General features: G+C 36.9%; 1 protein-coding gene across 3 annotated transcripts in view; it reads left to right on the top strand.

Annotated features, from left to right (window-relative positions):
- Positions 1–1097: 1097 nt before the first annotated feature.
- The window catches only part of dok4 (docking protein 4), a 55117-nt gene continuing 45617 nt past the window's right edge, over positions 1098–10597 (top strand). For all 3 annotated transcript variants that reach the window (XR_007828146.1, XR_007828145.1, XM_051115931.1), the window contains exon 1: positions 1098–1376. The gene's annotated coding sequence lies outside the window, so the exon portion shown is untranslated. The remainder of the gene's footprint in view (positions 1377–10597) is intronic.

The following is a 10597-nucleotide window of genomic DNA, read 5'->3' as shown; positions in this document are numbered from 1 at the left end:
AAGTTGTTTACAAGGTTGCTTTTCATTAAATAATAATGACCGGACTTGCATGGCATCAAATCTTAAAGTTAATTACTTCATTAATTAATTATTTTTCCACATATATATCTCCCAGGGTCATTATATATATAGATATAGACCAAAACAACAAAATTACTACAACTTTAACTGAAGTTAAATCTAAATATTAATAAAAAATATAATGGAGGGTTTGCACTTACATCAAGGTTTGGTCAGTTACCTGGATGCGTGGCCATATTGGAGATACTCAGGTGTAAACAACAGCATGGATTGCACGGTTAATGTACCACTAAATACGTTGTTCTGCTAATTTATGCTGTATAAACCACAGAAAAAATGTGTGAAAGATGCTAAATCATATAGAGAACGACTTAGTAAGCTGGAAAAGATGCAATATTTTGACAAACTAAAGTTAATAGGTGGAAAAGAGAGGTATGACTTAAGATATTAGCCTAATATTTCACCTACCTGAATGGAAATGATAAGAACAAACACAAATGTTGTCAAGATTCTTGCCCTGGAAATCCTGATTAAGTTTGGCCAACCACAAACACCTTTTGTCCTTCAGATAGTTTTTTGCACTCTTCTCCTTGATTTGTTATAACTTTTGTCAGTCTGTAGTACTCCAATTGTTTTTTTCCAATTAGTACAAACACATGACAATAATTGACCATTTTCAGCAGCCATAATCAGTAAAAAAAAAAGCACTTCTCTTCAGTTCAGTGGCATTGTTTACTTTCAGTGCTGCCAATATGGCCGATTGATGACGCGTCGTGAAAACCCTCTCTGAATGATATACTAAAATAACACGTTGAAATATAACACATTAAATATGTCACAGTAGCCTACTCTCAGAATATTTTATGAAACAATAAATTTAATGAACTACAGCTACTAAATCTGACCAAACAAGAAAGCTTAGCGCTATAATTTAAAGACTAATAAATAATAACAATTATTGAATGTTTCTTGGTGACGACAAAGAGTGTTTCTCGCATACTAAACGCATACACGTTTTCGCTGCGCTTTTCTTTGACGTAGTACGGTAAAGGGAGGACTTTTGTTGTCTGCTGGAGCTGGAGACAGACAGCTGAGAGTGAAACAGCCGTGTGTGTTTGGTGCTTGAAATTCAGATGCGCTGCACGGCGTCTCGTCCCGAAACCCAAGACGACAACCAAGAAGAGTCACTTGGATTACTGTCAGCACGTCTAAACCCCGAACACTTTTTTTTTCCTCAAGAATACTTGCTGGTGTTATTTTCTCTGTTAGGGCACAGGCAAAAACATCGCATTTTCACCTTTTAAAAGCAGCAGTCTTCTCGGAAGGGGCCGCACCTTCAGCTGAACATCATCCAGGTAGGTTTATGAAAGTTCATTTGCTCCAGTCACGCCAACAAAATAACAGAGAAAGAAAGGGGTCATTCAGAATGGTGTTGTTTAAATGTGCGATTATTTTTTTATCCTCAAATTGTGAATGAATTACGTACATCATTTACTCCTTTGATCAACTTTTTGTGTAGCAGCATCCCACACGTTATCGTTATTTAACCAGCTCCCTCGTCTGATGCGACTGTGTGTGAAGTGAAGAATATAGTTTAGTTGAAAAATGCATCTTCAGTCCCAATGTAGCTAATTAACCTCGTATTGTCCGCTGTATTGGTTCATTCAGCAGCTCATATTGACGTTTATATGTGCTTGTGCTCAGGTCTTTAAATGAAAATTCTGTTTTTGTTTTGCATTTTCTTTTATCTTTTTTTTACGTCTTAATTCTTATTGGTCAATGCGTCATTGAGCAGTCAAATATTTATATGCGCATTTTACATTCCCTGCCGTCAGAGAAGTTTTATAGAGTACTGTTATGTAAAAGCAATTGGTACAAAACGTTTTTTTTTAATATTAGTATCAATTCATATTTTCTGTTGTTACATTTACAATGATGTTGTATAATGATTGGTCGTTTTTTGCTGTACAGAATTTTTGTTATTTGTGTTGTATTGCATTTTTACAATTTTTAGAGACAAAGTATAACCAATTAACTAATGAACTAGATATTTCACCATTACCCATGGCAAAATACTGGCACTAGTTTCATGTCACAATATTGAAACAAAAGTTAGAACAGATAATTTACACCAAAAACAGTAACTGCAGTTACTAATAAAAATGACATTAATATTTTTCTATGTAAGCTGCACATAAAACTTTTGAGAATTGAATGAACTCAGAAGTCATGACGATAACGGAAACAAGGCATCTTCTTGGATAGGAAAAAAAAAAAAAGTAAAGCAAGTGCTAGAAGAGAGAAAACCTAAAATATGTTAGCTAACCACTCTGTATGAAAAATAACTTTGACTGAAGATTCATAATATATTCATTAATATTGTAGCAGTGTTGGTCTTCTTCCTAGGTTAATTGTTTTCAATGTTGTAATGGGTCATTTTCATTAATTATTTACTAGGGTCATAATCAAGTAGCCTAACTTGACTCATCCTTGATCAATGGCTAAGTCCGTGTCCGAATTCACTCTCTTAAAAGCAGATATAGTGCACTAAGCGATCATACACTAGGGTTTAGTGAATGAGTGAACGATTTCAAGCACATCTTATGTCAGTTGCATTTTGGATTTCATAGGCGTGTTCCAGGTTGGCTCAGCTGACTCATCTGATGCTTAAAAAAAAAAAAAAAAAGGTCTAGGCAGACAGATCAGTAGGTTTTTGAGACGTAACCAGAGGCAAAACAAAGACCTCTGTTCTTGGATATGTTCCCACTTACTCTCCTCATTGTCCATATTTTCACACGAATGTCTAAGTATGGAAAATAATTGCCTTGCACCTTGTCTTGTGGGCAATTAATTAAATTGAAACAGTGTCTTTTGAATGTGCTGCATGCTGATAAAGGACGCCATTTAATCTGAGCCTTATCTCTCTGAGCATAAACAGCTTCACTAAAGCTCATAATAAATTAGTCTGCAAATCCTCCACGGCTGTTGAGAACATAGAAAGTTAAAAAAACATCTTAACGGCCAACGTGATAGCTTATTACCGTGATGGTGTTATCATAGGTAAACTGCTTTCGAGCACAATAAAGATTAAGGTGGATAAACACCTATTAACCTGTAACCCTTTTACACTGAACTAGACTCTGCTGATTTAATGCTTGATAGAGATTGAATGAAGCCCGTTAGATAAATGTCAGTCTTGTCGTTTGAGTCAGCTGAACAGGTTACCCTTCTTTTTAACCTTTGTTTGCAGTATTTTTGGTGCAACAGAAGCATTCTTATGCTATAATTGTATTTAGAATGACATTAGTAAGTAGTCAAACCATGTTTGCGTAAGACAGCAAGTATTAGGTCTGGCAGAACCTCATAACAAATCTGACATGATGAGTTGGACGTTCAGCCTGTCAAGCACTGTTTTAGCTAAAACAGTTTGTCTCATTTGTGTCTCGTTCACATCCAAAAAGCTGTAACGTTGAATTTTAGCGCTGAAGGGGGGTGGATGTTTTCTCTAAGTAAGTCTGGGCTCTTGTCCTGCTGACCTAGGCTTTCTCCTGTATAATCCAACTCATGTAATTAAACACAATATGATTAGTGGGCAGAACGGACAGTGTTGCTGTGGAGCACTCACTGTATATGTGGAGGAATTTAATACATTTGTGTACTTTGGCAGTGTGAGTGTGTTTTTATATGCGTGTATGCATAAGTGCATTTTCACTTGCAGTTCATTGATGGCTTTCAAAGAATTCAGTCTCTATGCACAGGCATCAATACTCATGCCATGACTGGAGAGATTGGCGCCATCCAAGAGAACATGCTATATGACCAGAAGCTGCTAAAAAAGCCATAACAGCACAAGATTCCAGTCAAGAGAGATGAACAGCTTTAGAAGTACTGGCAGTCAATTTCCAGTGGTTTTGTAATGGGGTCTATTACAATACTAGTAAACCTTTTTGTGGGTTTTGTAGCATGTATAGTCACCTGAGTCATAGATGTTATCCAAACAGCTGTCCTAGTGTGTGTGTGTGTGTGTGCACTTCTGCATTTTGTCTGAAGGTTGCAGTTGACAGCGGAGCAGTGTGGGAGTCGGCTGGTTTTGGTCGGCTGGCTCACAGTCTGAGAGAGAGAGAGAGAGAGAGAGATGAACGCTCTGTAATTAGCACCCGCGGCTGCGTGCTGCATTCCACCTCTGTAAATTACAGAGTGGCCTGCCTGCACTGCCAGACCCAGCAAACCTGCCTGTGTGAGTGTATCCAGACCCCCCTCTTTCCCCTCCGTCGGCCTCACGCGCACGCAAAACTACGGCTTTACCTGCTAGCGACAGACTTTGCCTTCTTTTCCAGTTCACTTCCACTGTGTTTGTTTCTGCGCTGCAGTAATTGGCGGTGGTGGATGCTCTGTCTCTCTGGGGCTCGGCCTGCATTGATTTGTTTGGATTTCTGCTCCCCTCCCCAGAGCTTTGGCGTGCATACGAGCCACAGACTCCCTACACTGCTGTCTGTCATGTCTGAGCGGCATATTTAAAGAGTTTTGGTGTTTATCGAACTGCACGTACATTGAAATGCACAGCATTTCCAGAACACAAGGGGTTTTTCGAATTAGGAGTTGAAGCAGTGGGATTTCAGAATATGCTTTGTTTTGAGGGGTTTAACAGGGATTGTGTGTGTAAAGGTGTCAAAATGTGCTACAGAGCTTTGAGACTGCAAAGAGGTCTTTGCTCAGAGCTTATGAGTGGGCTTAGACAGGGCTGTAACCAACACAGACGTTGAGGACAAGCATCCCCTCCCCCAGTTATCAGATATGGTTATATTGTCCCTACCAGTATTACATGTTCTTGATGCTGCTCTGCTGTACTCCGTTATTTCATATACTTGTACTGTAAAATGCTGTTTCAAGTCATCAGATGTAAAGAGCTAAATGTTGTTTATCTGACAGATGTTTTAGGGTAGAACTGATAAATTACCAACAACAATATCTAGGGATGTAACAACATCAAAATCTCACGATACGATAATATCTCGATATTAAGTCCACAATAAAATAATTATTACAAAGTTAAGAAAATGAAGAATTGGAAAAAAAAAATGGTACATTACTCTATCTAGTGCATTTAGGAAAGTTCAAAATTAAGAGTTCCAATCCAGGTTCTTAACTAAGAAAAATTCAGTGAACTGACTTGTACCTGAACTTTAAAGGGGACTTAACCCTCTATTTTGTTGTGATATACTGTCTTAGTCTAAATTACATTCACACTTGTGTTTTAGGAAGCCAAACAAATTAGAATATATTAATAATAATAACAACAATGACAGCAATAGCTATATATTGTAAAACAACTACACTGTAAAATAAGTGAAAATGAATATTTTATAGGTATATTATTTTTGCTTTACAGTAGGGAAATTACAATGCTTTCTTTATTGATTGCTACACTTGAAAGAGATATTTTGAATTTGTACTGCATTTAAACTACTTGCTGTCAGCAATTCATACTGCACTTTTAAGCTTTTATTTTGACAAACGGCAGTAGGGCTTTTATTTACTTTATTAACTTTATTTTTTATTTATTTTATTTACTCCAGCTTGTTTTGACTCACTACAAATCTAGTGAAATGCTGTTATCATCTGCCGCGAAAAATAAAGCTTAACTGGCGGCCGTTGCATTCCCAAACGTGCAATAAACAGACAGCACATGCAATAAACGAGTTCACTGCATTCACTATGAACAGAGTCGTTCTGAGGCATAGAAAACACCGGATCACAAGCTGATCGCCTGAACGATGTGTGCACTTCGCTTTGCAATGCACAGAAAATAGGCTTGATGAAGGGATTATTTTTTCATTTGGTAGATACTGTGCCAAAGCATAATGGCCCAAAACGCAACTTTAAAGACCTCTTATGGTTGCGCGAGCTCAGAAACATAAATAAGCGCGTATGACAACCGATGTGCATAAGCATTTACATAGGATAACAGTAATGTAAATCTGTCTGTCTCACACGTGTCCTGCAAAATCACATCTACTGTCCCGCAACAGATCTATTGCCAGGTGGTCACCCTATTTCCTGAGCAGTAAACTGTCATTCTGCTCAAGCCCCACCCATGACTGCTGACTCTCTCCCATTTTGGCATATTTCTGCCCTCAGCAAGTTGTATGCTGTCCGCCATTTTCACCTCCCTCGAACAGTTGTAGCGACAAAGTCTAATAAGCAATGCAGGTGTTTTGAAGTTGGATGTAAAAGTGAACGTAAAAGTCTTCCTTTTTTTTTATAGTAATGTGCCACTGAATACAAAAAACGTAACAGAGGAGTGGAGTGAGCAGTAGCTCATTATCATATAAAGAGACATGCACTGATACGAGCTGTTTTTAACAAGGTAAAAACTGTGGTTTTACACAACCATTAAGGAATTTAAACCAAAGTATTTTGCAGACATTTCACAAAGACCCTAAAGAATCAAACCAACTTGTGGACAATAGGCATCCGATGTCCCCTTTTAGAGTAAATGTGTTTTTTAAGTAAAGTATAGTCTTCAGTTTTGGTGTTTGTGAAAATGTATTCGAGGCTGAGAGCTGTGTGTGTTTGTGAGGGTGGGTGTGTAGGTAACGTTCATGTGTAGTCTGTGCTGATGGATGGGACCGAGTAAATGGCTGTGACCCTGACAGAGGACCCAGCTGAGGGACCAAATGAGCTTTGTGACATTGTATATGTGTTTGTGTGTGTGTGTGTGAGAGAGAGATAAAGTATAGGTTTGTGTTTTTGTGCCTGTCTGAGTACAGCACACCATACAGGTCAACTGGCGTCCCCTCCCCTCTCCTTCTGTCTTACGCCATATGCTGATACGGTTTTGGTTGATTAATAGTACTAGTTTAAAGTCACGATGAAACTGAAGTAGCGACAGATCTTTTCTTCCATATTGTAACGCACATCTGAGATTATCGAAAAAGAAAAAATGTGCAGCTTGGACTATGTTGATTGGAAAGAGGCAGATCTGAATGCAAGCTTGCAGTGCAAAAAGGGCGGAATTTAATTAGACAAAATAATTGAAGTCACCAAACAGTCTGCCGTTTCACCGCCACCGGATGATTGATTTTAGACATTTTGATTAAGAATCATAAGGTCAGAAAAAAGAAGCACATGCATCGATGACTCACAATAAAATAACATGCATTTAGAAAATAAATTGTGAATAATCATTTCTTACTATGAAACTTTCACGTTCTGACTCAAGGTAACTTGATGGTTAAAATGTGTATGTATACATCCACTGGCATATAGTGCTTCTCTATACATCCAGTTGTACTGTACATAATATAGAGCTTCTGTATTGTATGTGAGTATATACATTTCCAGGTTGAATATTGTGCTTCTATATGTTCCATCTGAGTATAGTGCTTCTATAAAGCTTTCATAATGTTATTTCTCTACGGTCTCATCAGCTGACTCTGCTGAAGAGGATTTGCCGAACTGCAGTTTCCTGTTTATGTCAGTTCTTCCTGTGGTACAAGTTACATCTTGCTGTTTGGTTAGTTAATGTATAAAGGGCTGGCTAATGATAAATAGTGATGTCTGAAGATGTCATTAAAGTCTGTAAAGTCGGATTCTTATTGAAATGACTGGGTTTTGCCTGCCAAGATTCACCAGACAATGGTAGAAATAACCACACCTTTAGTCTGTGGGGTTTTTTTGTCTGCCAGGTGAAAATTGTTAGTTAGGTTTCTTTTAAAAGTAAGCAGACTCATGACTTGAGATCACTCATGTCCCAAAGTTGTATTACTTTGAGGTAGGTGCTTTTTTTGTGCAGTAGTTTAAAGTTGTCATTTGAAGCATACAGAAAGCAAGCAATGAATAAAGTGAGCCAATCTTACAGTAATGTGTTTTACCACTGGCGCACAAGTCCATGACCCATGCTTTTGTGAAGCACTCCCAATGCTGGAGCTGACATTGAGAGGGGAAGGCTCTACATTATAAGTTCAGCTCTTCTGCCAGGCCCGCTGCTGAGAAGGCCTCCTGAGAGCCCCACAGCAGTTAGAAGACATCAGACAACATCCATAATTTATGACAGAGATAGAGATGCGGCTTGCGGCTTGTTTTTGTGTCTAAGTTGTGCCCTCGTGCGCTCCCTCTATAACAAATGAATAGTGAACGCATTTCCTCCTGCTGTCTTTCCCTCTGTGCCTTTCTCTCTTTTCCCTCGTGCTCCCTGTTTCGCCGTGTCCCATAAATCAACTGGGAAGTTATGAGACCAGAAAATGACATTAGGCTATCTTTTCTTCACAGAGTTTTTAACTTTATGCAACTGAAGTAATTATGGGTCACGGTAGAACTCCTGCAACAGGTTGGGTATTAGCTTATGGTTTTGCGCTTGTTGTCATCTTGATCTCTCTTTAGTGATCTTAAGATGAGCATGGTTCTCCATCTTGTAGCTAAACATGTTTTTTTGTTGTTGTTGTTGTTGCTAGAGTGCAATTCCCTTCTATTTTCTGTTAAGCTGCTTTGACATATTATGTTTTGTGAAAAGTGCTGTACAAATAAAAGCAGGCTTGACAATACACTGCCAGAGTGTGCTTATAAAGGCTCTCAGTCAAAAGGTATACTTTGATGTATTTTATGAGCACAGTAAATTAATCCTAAAATATGCTTTACTATTTAGCTTAAGTTTCATTTCATCTACTAATGAGGGCTAGCTGGTATGTAATTATTTTTATTTATATTTAATTTGTTTATACACACTACTAATATAGTATTTTTCTAGAAATTAATGCTTTTATTTAGCAAGGATGCCTTAAATTGATTAAAAGTGATGATAAAGACATAATGTTACAAAAATCTATTTAAAAATCTATTTAAGATAAATGCTGTTCTTCTGAACTTTCTATTCATCAGAGAAACCTGAAAAAAATGTACTCTGTTTTCAGCATAATAATAATAATAATAAATGTTTTTTGAGCAGCAAATCAGAATATTAGAATGACTTCTGAAGGATCATGTGACTGGAGTAATGATGCTAAAAATTCAGCTTTGAAATGACAAGAATTAATTACATTTTAAAATGTATAGAAAAGTTATTTTAAATAGTCCAAATATTTCAACATTTTACTGTTTTTGTTGAACTTTGGATCAAATAAATGCAGGCTTGATGAGCAGAAGAGACTTCTTTAAAAACATTAAAAATGCTACCATTCTAAAACTTTTGACTGGTAGTGTAATTATTTTTATTTTAAAAAGATTGTATATCATAGTATTAATTTTTTCAGATTTTACCAGTCAGCTATTATTGTCATTTTGATTCAGTGTATTTGATGTATTTTAAATATAAATATGTAATGTAAGTTAAAAGTAATCAAGGCATTCTTTCAAGTAGTTTACTAAAAATAACTAAATGGAGTAAAAAAAAATACTTATTATTTCATGTGAATGCATAAATATAAAAAACAATGTAATAAACAGAAATGTTCTTTATATCTTTATATTAACATTTTAATTTATGTACAATTTTGAAGGCATACAAATTGTTGAATCAGAGTTTTGACTTGATTCATTGAAATTCATTCTTGATTCATGACTGTTTGAACTTTTATGGCATTTTGCTACTTAATTTTAAAGAAGCAAGATTTCAAGCAAGAAGAAGCAAGCGGTGTTTCTTAATTTTATATCATCAATATATTGTGGGTATTCGATATGAATCCTGGTCCTGTTTATACGTGACAGCTGCAGGTTCAGATAAGACTAGAGCTGAGGTGTTATCATCACTCATAGACTGCTGTGAAGAAATAAATGCAGATTTGAATCCTGCTTTACACACAAAGCTAAATGGTAAGCATGTAAATATCTCAGAAACTGTCTCCTCCTTTATTTTTCTCATTCTCTGCATCTTTCCCTCATTTTTTTTGACACTTTGATTTATAACAAAGTGTAATGCATCATTGTGGTTTGAACGTTTTCCTGTACGAGGAGCGTCTGTCACTTCAGTCTGCCGTAAGAGAGAAACTTCAAAGCTCCAGAATGCTGATGCGAACAATCTCCCAAGTTCTGACATCCTCCCTCAGCCCCTGTTTCTGTATCTCACGATCTGTCTGTCTCATTTCTGCTACCTTCATCTTTGCCATCTCTTTCTCTGTTCACCCTCAGTCATGCAAGGCTGTCAGGGCACATCTGTGTAAGACAGACACTGAACAAGGATGAGAGAAAGAAACACTGTTTGAGTAAGATAGTTTCCTGGAAAACATGACTAATTTGTTGCCAAACTCATCAGATCTACCTGAACAGATTGTCACTTTAGGAGAACATCAGCAACCATTTCGTACAGCTATTAAACCATTTACAAAAAAGCACCAGTTTGTTTTCTGGAGATGATAGTTTTGGAGCAGAATACATGGTACATGGCCTTGGAGTAGTAATGCACCTAAATGAAAATTCATGGCTTGAAGTGAAAAAAATATTCTTTTTTAGAATACGTATTTTTTAATTGTTTAAAATTAAAAATGCATAGTAGGTATTAATACTGGCTTTTGGCTAAAATAAGCACTTTTTTAAGCCTATAAAGTGGTGCTACAGTATTACCATCTGATACAATTACTTTTCT

This window comes from Labeo rohita, chromosome 7 (genome assembly GCF_022985175.1).
Source record: "Labeo rohita strain BAU-BD-2019 chromosome 7, IGBB_LRoh.1.0, whole genome shotgun sequence".
Taxonomy (NCBI): domain Eukaryota; kingdom Metazoa; phylum Chordata; class Actinopteri; order Cypriniformes; family Cyprinidae; genus Labeo; species Labeo rohita.
Note: the sequence above shows the minus strand (reverse complement) of the source record. Positions and strands in the feature narration are given on the sequence as shown.